Source organism: Perissodus microlepis, chromosome 3, assembly GCF_051167445.1.
Source record: "Perissodus microlepis isolate ML-2025 ecotype Zambia chromosome 3, ASM5116744v1, whole genome shotgun sequence".
Lineage (NCBI taxonomy): Eukaryota > Metazoa > Chordata > Actinopteri > Cichliformes > Cichlidae > Perissodus > Perissodus microlepis.
The window spans coordinates 36,822,338-36,835,530 of NC_140463.1; positions in this window are offsets into that span (position 1 = coordinate 36,822,338).

Genomic DNA, 13,193 nt, shown 5'->3' on the forward strand with positions numbered 1-13,193 from the left:
TCAGCGTCCCAATTTTTCTTCGTCTTGCACTTTATTGAACATGAGATAAGAGTTAAAACGCATTCTGTCATTAAATCCAGCAGGAATAGAAGCTTATCAAGCCATAAACGTGTGTTTATTAAATTAGCAATCGCATTTGAGCGGCGTGCCAACTTTTCAAGTGCGCCAGCTGTTGTTGAAACTGCCACCGAAGGGGTTATTGTGCCGCACTCATCCCGTGCTACAGCGATACATCAGCTACATAAATTTTCTATCTGGGAGAGAAGCGGTGTGCTGTCGCTGCAGGTCATGTTTAAATGAAAGGCGAACAGATCTAAGTCAGGGGATAAAGTAAGTTTAAATGAAAAGCGGCCTACGCATGAACAAAGATTTATGTGGAACAGCATGTATGGTCTTGCTTGAATAGAGTCTCTGTTGTCACTGGATAGAAAGAGACGAAGCTCTCCATTAAAATATGGCATCCCATCTGTCCACACGCTGACAAGCACAGCTGCTCCACAGCTCATGCACAGCCACAAGTCCTCTGTCTAATGAGGTCTGGGGGCTTGTTTGGTTTCGGCGGACTCTCAGAGAAGAACATGGCGGGACTTTTCTTGTAGAAGTTCACGCGATCAACCATCGGGTCACTCCTTCACCCAAGCCCTCCCAGGTCAAGACCCAGTGCTTCTACCTGCAGCTGCTCCAAGGCAAACCCCAAGTCAGTCACCCCCTGCGTTCGACAGCTGAGCTTCCTCCCCCCAAAGCACCTGTTGTTTTAACTGCCCCCAGTGGGATTAGTGGTTTCTCCAGCTCTCCTCCAGGTTCAAGAGACCCTGCTTGGTTTACACACGGCTTGTCTGCACAAGCCTTTTAGATGCGGGATCAGGTGTTGCCGCTGCGTCACGCTTGACATGAATGTATGGCCAAATGGTGTAACGTTCCACAACAATGGCGCCGAAGCTAAATCTCTCTTTTAAAAACCAAAAACATAAAAAGACTGAAGTATCAACATATCAGACAAATCTTTATTTGATTCTTACATGGAAAAAAAAGACTTCTCTCTTGACCTCATAAATAAGAATTATAATAGTTACATTATTTGATGTACTGTTGCATACATGTCGACTCCATGACTCATGTGTTTGTCGACGCCTTTCAGACATTTCGACGCTCAGTGTTACTGCCAGCTCCAGCGACGACTGAACGTTAAGCAGATAGAAACATAGTTTGTGAGTGGGCTCGGCAGCAGGCATTCCTTATGGGCAGGGAAGGCATCGGCATTACTGAAGGCCCTGGGGCTTCCAATGGCACGTGGGCCCCCGGACCCCACCACCACCATGCAGTTGGATGCATAGATAGCTTTTTTCCCAATTTGTTTAAGAAAAATTAATTTGTCCAAATCTAGTATCACAAAAGGTCCCATGCTAGATATAGTTCTGGAAACATTCATGCCTACATAGCAGTTTAAACAGATAAAGGAAAAATGTTAAAAAGTTAGTAAACAGAGTCTTTTTCTAACAGCTATTATGGGGCTCAGACATCTACGTGAGTTATCCAACTGTAGAGCTATCACTGAGCGCTCACTTAGTTGAAGTGTGAAAAATTTACACACTATGATTTACCATTTTCTGGCTTTTGAAGAACCTCTGAAGCTGCACAAATCAATGGAAAAACTCCTACAGACAGCTGTGGGCAACAAACACATTCATCAGTCTCCACGTGCATCTCTGTGAAATTTACCCTGACTGAGAGTTCTCGAGTGTTTATTTATGTAATTGAGCATTTTAGTTTTTCCTCACACTGCCACATAAAATAAACAAGCTAATTCGTGTTTTAATCTCAGCAAATGTTAGCCTACTTGCTAATACATGACTTTTCATTGTGATGCGTTGCGACACTTCCATGCAGGTTAAGGGTTTACTCAGAGGGCAAACATAGATGAGCTAGTGGGAAAGCTTTAACTGATGACAGACAAAGCAGCTTTTTATTAGCCATGAAAGTAAAAAAAATGTTATCATTTGTGTCATCTGTGAAGGAATTTGCCCATGAACCTGTGCTAAACATGCTGAGCCTCAAGGAGAATAATCTATGTTTCTGTTCAATGTAATACCGAGTGAACACCTCGTGTAATGATGCTTTGGTAATAGTTAACATGTATGAGAGCGTCAGTAGTGAAGCTGAGCACATGGAAAAGAAACAGACTCTTAAATACTCCCAAATAAAAAAAAAACAATGGTAAATGTGTATGTCTTCATAATCTTGTTTGTCTAATAATTTACTCATAAAAGTGGAAACATTCGCATTTTATTCTTCCCCTTTTCCTATTCTGGTTTGCATGAAAGGCAGGTACACCCAGGACAGGTCACCAGTCTGTCGCGGAGATAAAACAGGGACACCAGAATCACCAGTTAACCTTGAAATTGGAGTGCCCATGCAAGCACAGGGAGGATAAATGCTGTGACACACCACTGGTAACCACTGCACCAAAACATAATAATATTTAAGGAAGAATTAAGCAAACTTGATGTTACATTAGAAAAATGTTTTCTGTTTCTCGCCCATATGGGATCACGTGGAAAAGAAGTCTGGCTTGAGATGGTGTCAAACTGTCACATCTACAACTTTAACCCTATAAACAAACATGCTAGGCTAAACATCTCTAACTACCTCATTGGCTTCATATGTAATTTCCCCTCTTTAACCTCTGTATTTGGAGAAGTCTCACTATTTTGGAGAGAACTGTGACAAAAGTCGAGCACGATGGCGCCTTTAGGAGCGCAGTGACCTGTCTTCTGTTTGCTGCGGTTTGTTTTGGCTCTATGATGCACGTCAAGGACACCCGAGCTGCTTGTTGATAGTGCACACACATACTCCTGTCTACTCTCCTTATCTGAAGAGAGATTTTAAGAAGGGTATGTGGAAGTCTCTGTGACATTAGAACTACACAAAGGGAGGACCATGCCTACTTGACCAATGCGTCTCCCCTTTCTTTCCACCATAAGCGTATCTGTGTGTGACTCGTTTCAACCCCATCTCCTGAACAATCATAATGCCGCGGACCCTTCGGCATCATTGAAAAGAGGCTTGCATCTTTAGCTTCATCAGACAACTCCTTTACATATCTCTATGATGACGCTGTCTTGCGTGGCTTACACAAGCAAAACTAATTAAATTTCCACTGCGGCGCTGGTGTTAAATTGCTTCCTGATGAGCACACTGAGAAGACAGTACCCCCCCAGCGGTTGTCAAAGCTGAGGCAGTCGTTTGACCTTCCTGCAAGGTGACGCCATTGCCTCGAGTCTTTACTTACCTGTCAGGAAGATCAGCCCATGACACGCTCCCACAATCCCCTGCATTGTTTGAGTCAGCGTGCGTTAGTTGCTCTTTAACAGCCTTTCCTCTTGACACAGTGGTGCAACTGTAGATAACAAGAGCAGGGTGGGGGTGCTCGCTGGCGACAAGTGGAGACACATGTGACAGATGGCTTCGGGAGAGGGTTTATCTGAACTGACGTTTTGAATGGATTGATTCAACGTAATTGGATTATTAATAAAGATTGGAATGTGAGGAAACGGCTGGTTATGCTCGAAGATCAGGATCGAACTGCATCTTTAAACTTTACTGACGTGGGTTCTAATGATTAATGGCTGAGGCTAAATATTATCTAAGACCAGTAAACAAGTCTTAACAATTCAAACCCACAGCGAGGAGCATTTATGCTGCAAGAATGAGCGGGGAAGAAGAAGAAGAAGAAGGAGGAAAGGGCTTTGCTTATGTGGCGTTTTCAGTCTTTGACTCGTGTGTTTCACGTCTGACTTTTGTCAGGCTTGTTTACGAAGAAAGAAAAAAAAGAAGAGGCTTGAATTACCCACTTTAAATTTATACGGTGACAATTATATTCCTCTGAGTAAACATCCAAACAAACAAACACATACTTTCCGTCTTCTCCATCATAACCCCAAATTATGTCAAGGTCCCACTTTGCAAGCAGGAAGCGGAGTGCTGCCATGATTTACAGTGAGGTTTTTCCCTCCTTGCGAGTATAGCTGCAGGTCATTGCACTCCCTCCTGTTCCTTGACTGTTAAAGTAAACCTGCAAGTTAGCCGCATTACATCACATGCAGGCTGGGCTTTCCACCTTCCCTTTGGTGTGTTTGCACAAAGTGGAGCATCAGGGTCGTTTACACAGACAACGGCAACGCACGTCGGATGAAGGAGCACCAAGCACTGGCGTTAAATGTTTGGTATTGATCCTCTTTAACTGCTCTTATTACATGTTGGCAATACAAACAGTTCAGGACTCAGCTCTGGCTAGGCAGACAAGACGGTGTTAATGAGCCATATTACACAGACTATCTCACGAGTGTGCAGTGGGTAATGTGAAGCTACTTCACCCTTGCTTGCCTCAAACACACTTCGCGTGTTTCCCCTGGTATGTTTGCATTTCAGTTACAGCCTCGAATTACATCACCGCAGCTGAGGTCTGATAAGAACCGGTGTGTAATCATTGCTTTATGAGCTGTGTCTAAAGTAATGCAGTGACATAGTCGCTGGGAAATGTTTGCTGAGCTCAGGGTGGAAGAGTTACCTGTGTTTGCCTATCGGAGGTGTGCATAGGGCTATCTGAGCTTGAAGCAAGGCAAGGCTTTTGAACAGCATGCTTTTTATTGTGCATGCTTGGTATTTCCTCATCAAATACTCATTTAATTTCAGAACACAGCCCTCAATTGTTATGCTTAACCAAACAGCCTACAGCCATGCTACGTGCTACTTTGCCTGTCCAGGTGAAGATGATGTAGCATTGCACAAGAAACAATTCTGCACTTGTTGATCCTCACTAGATTTCTTTTTATGGCCTTAATTAAGCATTGGGTCTGTGGCTTTTATTTACTTTATTTATTTATGTTACCAAAACTGAAAAAGAGGTATTTGGAAGAGTGCTAAGCGTTTAGCAAACTTAGCTAGCTAGGCTAGAGGGCAATTAGCGCTAAAGCTGGAGCACAGACTTCTTGGAAATTAACCTTGCATATAACTAAGTGTGCAATATATAACTATATAAACAGTATCGGCATTAAAAATACTCCAACACGGGCAAAACTTTAAGCGTGAACGAATTTAAACAGGAGATGCATAAAAGAGCTCTTTCATAGGTGTCACAATTTCTTCGTGTTATTGTATTTTTTTTGAGTCTGTGGGTACTGACTGGTCTGGACATCATTTTTCAGCTCTGGAGTTTGTTGCTTACTGCAAATCATCCTGTGTGGAAGGTCAAGTGCAAAATTAAATGGATACTTCTGTTTATCACAGTTTATCTTTTAAAAGGTCAAAAAATTATTCTAATAAAGAAATCTGCAAACCTACTGGCACCTACTACCTAAAGTTCAAGGAATCACCAAAGCCAATCAGCTTCACAGTTTGAGTATCTTTAATATCAGCATAAAGCAATATATCATTGGGAATCAAACATCGGCGGAGCAAAACAGTGTTGCAAAATAACACTGTGTCGCAACATGTCAAAGGTCTCGCAGACACATTGGAATGCACTTGTTCCTCATCTGTTAATGGGGCATAGTATTGACTGACACCTATCTGCACCGCTGGGCTGAGAACGAGAGCATCCTATTGATTTTAATGCATCATGGAAGAGCGAGTTTGTGATGAAAGCCCATTCATGCCTCCAGGCCTCGCTGCTGTTTGAGCCAGTTTTCCATCTTTGTTCCACAAGCCTGACAGCGCCATTACGCTGATCGTCAAATCGCATGGCACGCTATAAATAATCCCGCTCAGGCTTCAACTTGCTCCCCTAACTTTGGATTCATGTCGATATGCCTTTACAATCGTGAAGATGACATTATTTAGAGGCATTGTTGTTAGTCCTTCAGGCTATAACAGCTATTTAAAACTGGGCTGCAATGGTTGTGAACTGGAAAGTTTGGTGGAGGGCAACACAACCCATCTGGAGCTATCAACCACAGAAAAGAAAGTGTCTCAGAAATCTTTATTTTTATCTGGAAGGTTACCAAGTCATTACTTGCATCACACGTCTATTATCTCACCTTAACCTTCAATTGTCGTTGTACTGTTATAAAAGGTTAATAAAGTCATAAAATCCAGCCTTTGTAGAGTCACAGAGCAGGTCATAGCTTCAAGGCTGATGACGTAAGTTTGCAGTGTTTGCGCTGGAGATGCTGGAAAATACTGGTGAGATATAATGTTGGAATTTTGGAGATATTTAAGTAAGAAAAAGAAAAAGTGAAGAAAGCCCCAAATGTTCTGTGAACTGTGAATTGAATGAAAAGTTTGTCGTCTTATTTCACTATCATCGTTGGAACGATGCTTTCAAAAGTATTGCACAACATAAGGAAAGAAACAAACGTGGAAATGCAGCTCAAATTCCAAAGGTGACCTGGAACAACATCTTTCCTCTGTATTTTGTCAAAGAGCAACAATAACTTAAGCAGCTCTATGGCCTTTGCTGCTGTGGCTGCTGCTGCACTTAAAAACCAGCTCTTCTGCTTGATTTACGAGGATGCCCCGCAGGGCAAGGAGGCGAGCACTTCCACTTGGCTCCAAATGAGACCACAGCGTGCTGAAAGAAGGCCTCTGTAGTGCTTTAAAGCATGTTTACATGTCCCTGACCAGGTGAATGAATCACTGCGGTTCATGACTTGGTTGAACTGTTTAAACATTTGTTGCCACTGCGCGTTATATCCCCTCATCCATCCATCCACCCACCTACCCACCCACCACAGATGTCAGATAGCTCTGCCGGTTTTGACTTCCGTAGCAGATTTCAAGCTTAAAATGAGTGTAACCATGTCCTTTAATCATTGTGAAAAATCCCATCAAGGCAATGCGAGGGAACAGCCAAAGGTTCACCTGCGGTTGGACTGCACTGATGGCGAGAGTCTGTCTGGCTGTCACGCTGATGATAAAGAAAGAAAGGGGGCGACGGGGGTTACAAAGTTGCGACACCTCTAAAGATAAGAACACGTCCTTTAGTCTGGTTCTGCAAAGGCTCCTCAGGAGGGAAATATTTTTAACCGCTCTTAAAGACGTGTGAACCAGGAAACTGTGTGTGTGTGCCCAGAAAGGCGATGACACTAGGTGAAATATATATATAATAGATGAACATTTGTTGTTCTTATCCGTGAAGAGGACTCCTTCAGAAAAAAAGGCATGCTGCAAAGCCCTGAATGCTAATGGTAAACGTTAAATAGCTGCCTGTTACAATAACTGCCCTACAGCTACTTACGAGGCTCTCAGAGCTTATTTATTTAGTGGCAGATCTGCTGAACACATGCCTGAGAAAATGTCAGACAGAAAGTGTCATCTGCCTGCGAGGATTTCATCTCACTGAAGCTGCAGGGAATTCAAGAGGAAGAAGGACAAAAAAACCCTTTCCATCAGACCTGCGTGAACTTGTTGCTTGCAGTCAGGTGAACAGATTTATGCTCTTCTGATACATCCTGCAGGCAAACTAAACGACAAAGACGCTACCCGTTCATCACTGTTTATTCCGGTGAAATCTGATTCATTTTTGGCTAAGTTGCCGCCTCGCTCCGAGGATCTAGTTAATGGCTTTTCGGAACAAAGGCACACGTTGGCCCAGTCGGTGTTGTTCCTGTCGTGCTCGTCACAGAGTCAGCACATTTCTGTTTGTTGACAGGCGCACAAAATGAGCTGCCAACAGACATGGCTGCAGGGCTATGCAAACACATAAGACCATTAAGGGCCACTTTCTCATGACTTGACAGATTTCATTGGTAGGAGGGTTGACATTCATTATTGATACGGTGTGTGTGTGAAGAAACAAAGTGTTCTTACAGACTGTATTTGGAGATGAGCTGCAGATTCTCGACAACACATCATTCTTGAGTTATTCTGCTTTAAGGTGGACTCCTGTGATTATATTCTGGACTCTACTAGAACAGCTTGATACAGCCCCCTCAATTCATCCATTCTCCCTAAACAAGGTGTTTTGGCTCCTCTCCCTTTAATGCCAATCCTCCTTTAAGTCAGCTTTCTTGCCTCTTATAAATAGAAGGTTTAAACAGCATGTGGTGTCTGTGTTCACAGACAGTGCTTTTTCCCTCAGTTGGCCATATTAAAGATATCTGATCTTACAGACATAATACTGAGCCAAGAGTACAAAGAAGCTTTAGAGCAGTCTGAAGCTTCGGGCTCTTATGGATTACTCTGGACATCTTTAGTATGTGCAGGCAGTACTGCAACACTAAATACACTGCTGCAAAAATAAAAGGAACACTTATAGAACTCGTCAGATCTTAATGGGGGGGAAAACAAATCATGCTGATATGGAAGGGGCATTGTTTTACGAACTAAAGCAGCGGTCCCCAACCTTTTTTGCGGCACAGACCGGTTTATGTCCGACAATATTTTCACGGACCGGCCTTTAAGGTGTCGTGGATAAGTACAACAAAATAAAACCAGTACCGCTACCAAAAAGAAGAAGATTTATTCATAACACACTGGAAAAGACCCAGGGAAACCGAATTAATGATAAAAACGATAAAAAAAATAACGATAAAAACCCTGAAAACCATAAATTTCACACCTGAACTATAACTCTCGCGGCCCAGTACCAAACGATGGGGTTGGGGACCGCTGAACTAAAGGATGTCACATTGTTTGATGGAAATGAAACCTATAGAAGGCTGAATTCAAAGACACCCTGAAAATTAAAGCAAAAATAATGATGCGGCAGGCTAGTACATTTTGCTGAAATTTCATTGCAGCAAGTCATAGTGGTACTCAGTAGTTTGTATGACCCCCACGTAAATGTACACGGCTGACAATGTCGGAGCATGCTTTTAATGAGATGAGGGATGGTGGTCTGGGGGAACTCCTTCCAGATCTGGATCTGGTCATCACTGAGCTCAACCCAGTGCACCAGCGTAGGATCTGACAATGGGTCCAATACCATTGATTCCGATACCTAATGCCAATCACGGTTCAGTTTCCAAGCTGGTAGAGGTCTATATGTTCCTCCACGGATGTGGCTCCCCAGACCATCCCTGACCAACCACCAAACTGGTCATCCTGAACAGTAACAAGTATGACTCCACGCCTTCTCCAGACCATTTCACGTCTGTCACATGTGCTCAAGATGAATCTGCTCTTATCTGCGAAAAGCACAGAGTTCTGGTATTCTATGACAAATGCTAACCAGGCTCCACAAAATGTCAGTGGCCTCCACGTGTAAAAGCACTCCTGTTTTGGGGGTTGTTCATTTAATTAACAGCAAAGCAGCTGAAACTAATCAGCAACTCCGTGTGCTACTTATCTAACCACATCATCACAGAAGTCTAAACAACTTGATGCCACAATGTAGAGCTAAAAAAAAAAAAAGGCACTATTATAAGCAAAAATCCCACAGCAAACATTTACACTGCTGTAAAATGTTTCCTGAAGCTGGAATGTCAACATCTGTACAACAAAAGAGGATGCCTGTGTGAAAGGCTTGCAGCCACACATCTATCATCCCTCTGTTTTCAGAAGTGGGCTGCAGTGGAATCCATGCTATGTTGCATTGCTTGCCAAGCTGCAGAGATTCCCCATGAATTTATTCTAATGAAGAGCTTGCAAGTAGAAGAAAATTAACTATACTACCATATCACTCATGTGATACCAAACACGTTAATAATGTAGAAGGTTGGAACTTTTTTCATGTATAAGTATAAATATCTGAAGAGGTGTTTCTGAGTGGCCATTAGCAGGATATTTTACAGCTCGATAGTTTTTCAGTCGAGGAAATCTGACTTGCTTTTCCAGCGCTTTTACCCTATCAGCAATGTGCAAGATCATTAGTCTTCATTAGTCTCCGAGCAGAAAGTACAACATCCTCACCTGTGTGGCTACATCAGGCAGGAGCAGACTATCTGGTCATCTATCTACATAAGCGGACAAGCTGTCAGCGTGCCGCGCAGCAGTGATTCACACGATGATCCAGCACAGAGGAAATCATTAATGCAGCCAGCAGCCTGAACACTGTCAGGTCAGCTATTGCTCTCTCCAGTCACCATATTGTATTTTAAAGCTGGTGTCATCTCGGCTGGTCTGTACTGCACTATTGACTATATGGATTAACCCTAATCCTTCATTTGAGCAAACCCATGAATGCAAACCTGAAATCAGTAATGACAACAAAAAATACAGGACGTGAACCCTGTTAGTCTTTGTCACTTCTGTAAACCTTCCCAGACAGCAGAAGTCTCCTGAGTCCTATCAGTAACAGCCGGCTAAGAGGCTTTAGCCCCACTCACCCCACCCCAGCACAATGGGGCTGTCTGTAAGGCCAAAGAGGCATCCCAGGAGTCAGCTGAGACAGGTGGCTATCCCCATAGGGTATGTACATGGGGGCTGGGAGGCTGAATGAAGGAGTAATCAGAGACAAAAGCATGGCCTATTTTCAGCAGTGTCAGTTTTCAGCAGTTGAATGTGTGGAGAGGAATGCCAGAAAACATAAGTACAGTATTATTAATAAAGAAAAGTTTTTTTTAACCCACTTTTTATACTTTCAGCTTAAACACATTAACCAGTTCGTAACTTTACTAAAATTAATTGGGGGTGTTTTTTTTTCCTTTTATATTTTTCTAATTATAGACACGCTTCAGTTTTATGAAACAGATTGCAGTGGATCTTATATACAATATCATCACTAATGGTCATTTAATAATACTGCAAAGTATACAAGTACCAAGGCATGCTTGCTCTTGTTTACTCAGTCAGCAGCAGTAAAAACCACAATCCATTGTGTGCTATTGGTGTAGTTTAATTCTTTGTCCTCTTTCAGCTCTGTGAAAAGAGTTTAATACACCAGAGATGTTGATTTAACTGGATTAAACTAAATAGTCCACATATCAAAAACTAAGTAAACATTCATAAAAAAGTATAGTTTAAAGGACAAAGTTAAACATTATCCCAACCAGTACTGTGTATGTTTCATATGAAGCTATTTATCACGTCCACGTGTCTTTACTGAATGTCATGATGGATTGCACCAGTCTAGCTGTTCAACTGGACATTGCTTACATGTGTTTACTCATTTGTACATAAAATATGACTGATTGGCTTAGCCGATTAGTATTTCAAGTGCTCAATAGCAAGTGTTGCCTATTAATAATTATTAACACTAGTACATCCACATGTTACAATAATGTTTGGTCTGTAACTACCAACACCCACCCACATGTGGCAACGTGATGACATCATAATATATCATGTAAAATGTAAGATTTGTGGATATAAATGACATGTCATGAAAATAAATGGATATAATGATTTTACAAGGTGTTACAAGAGCATAAAATCTATTTTATGCCCATTAGGTGGTTGCCAAGCAACATGATATCCCCTGGTATAGATAAGAACCTTCAGGGCCCAAGTTGTAACTGTGTGCCAGTTTTAAGTGGAATTTATGGTTCAACAGCGAGAGCCTGTCTGCAGTGGGAGTCCGGATTGCAGGCAGTGTACAAAGTATGTGGTACAACCGGTCTGTGGGCCACTCTCGCCTGTGCTGTTATCGGTCCGTCAGCCAGCTGTGGAAAAGAGTGACGTTATAATGCACAAAGACCTGAAGCGAAACAGAGCATTGAAGCAATGAAAAGTGTTCACTGCAACGACTGCCTTTGGTTTTGGTTTTTCCTTTCCTTCCTTCCCATCAACCAATTAGCATTCGACTAATGCATAGTTCAGCCGTTTCAAGTGATGTGCAATTGAAATTTTGGAGGACTGGGGTGGGTGAAAACCCCTTTCTGCTCGTGTGTAGATGGAGACATTTGCAGAACTCTAAATTGTGTTTTAGTTGGTCAGCTCATTTTCTGTATTATAGTAAGATGATGGATGGATATGCATAATAATCCCGTCCCAATGCCACCGCTTCATCTCTCTTTCTCTAGACCATTCAATTTTGTACAATCCCTGCCATAGCTCAGAACATATCAGACCATGCTTGTGATGTTTTAGGTGATGACAAATGTAGAAAGAGATATTTTGGAAGGCTACAATTTTGGTCAGAATCAAAAAGTTATTCCGAGGAAACCGACTCTTCTCCAGATTTCCACAGTCCCTAAATCTACTTTTCCTTCGCATGCAAACTTGTGGGTAATTTGAATCTACCAAAATTACATCTCAACAGTGGAGAGCATCCAAATCCTCCTCTAGGAGAAATGACCCTGTGTTTTCATTGAAGCTGTGTATTTGAATGAGGGGGCTTTAAGAGGGTGCCAAGGAAACCTTGCCGGTTTGCACCCTGATCCCTCTTTGGATATTAGAGGTCTTTTACCTCTTAAACCAAAGCACTTGAGTGAAACCTTCAAGGTCCTGTTACACCAGCTTTGCAGTGCAGAGGAAGCTTTTAGTGGCAAATTTGGTGGTTTGAACTTGGATGGCCCTCCGGAGAGGTGAAGGGATGGACACTAACGGCATTGTGTGTCTGTCAGTGTGGATTTGTTAGACAGGGGTTGCAGAAAGACTGAGAAGCAGCAGAAACAGGCAGATTTGATGTGATACAAAAAAGCAGATGACAGCTAAGAATGCGCGAAGATGAGCCACAAACATTACAACATATCTGATGTTGTATAGTTTCAGAAGAAATGGCGATACGATTGTTTTCTTTTACTGTCTAATTTTATAACACGACTCCAGATCACAGCGGCGACTACAGCAACTCCGCAAAGACCATGGGAGAATCCCTCCTTGCAGGACATTGAGCAGAATTTGTACTTTCCCAAGAGGATCACATCTCTTTTGCGTGAAGGATGACGGTTTATAGGGGAGCACAGATCCAACAGTGACAAGAAAGCTACAGTATCTGGTGTAACATGTGCAGAAATGATGACAGAAGAGCACTCATATGGGAAGAACTAGGGAAAAGATCAAAAACAGCAGATGAGTGAATATACTGGTGATAGGTCATCATTAAGTCATCAGATAAAGGTTTCCTGACCTCAATGGTCAATCAATTGTAACGCTTTCCTGCCGACCCCGAGCTGCCCTCATTTAGCCTCAATGAGCGTCTGTTGAATCACGAATCCGTCATTTTGGGGAAAAACAAAACAAACTACGCTTGCCTACAACGAGGGTAAGCCCCAGCGCAGGGTCATCTTGTCTCCAGGAAACACTTGAAAAGATTCTTGACCTCTTTGGCCTGTCGCTAGGAGAGCTCCTTATTGGCGCTAGTTCGACCCAGC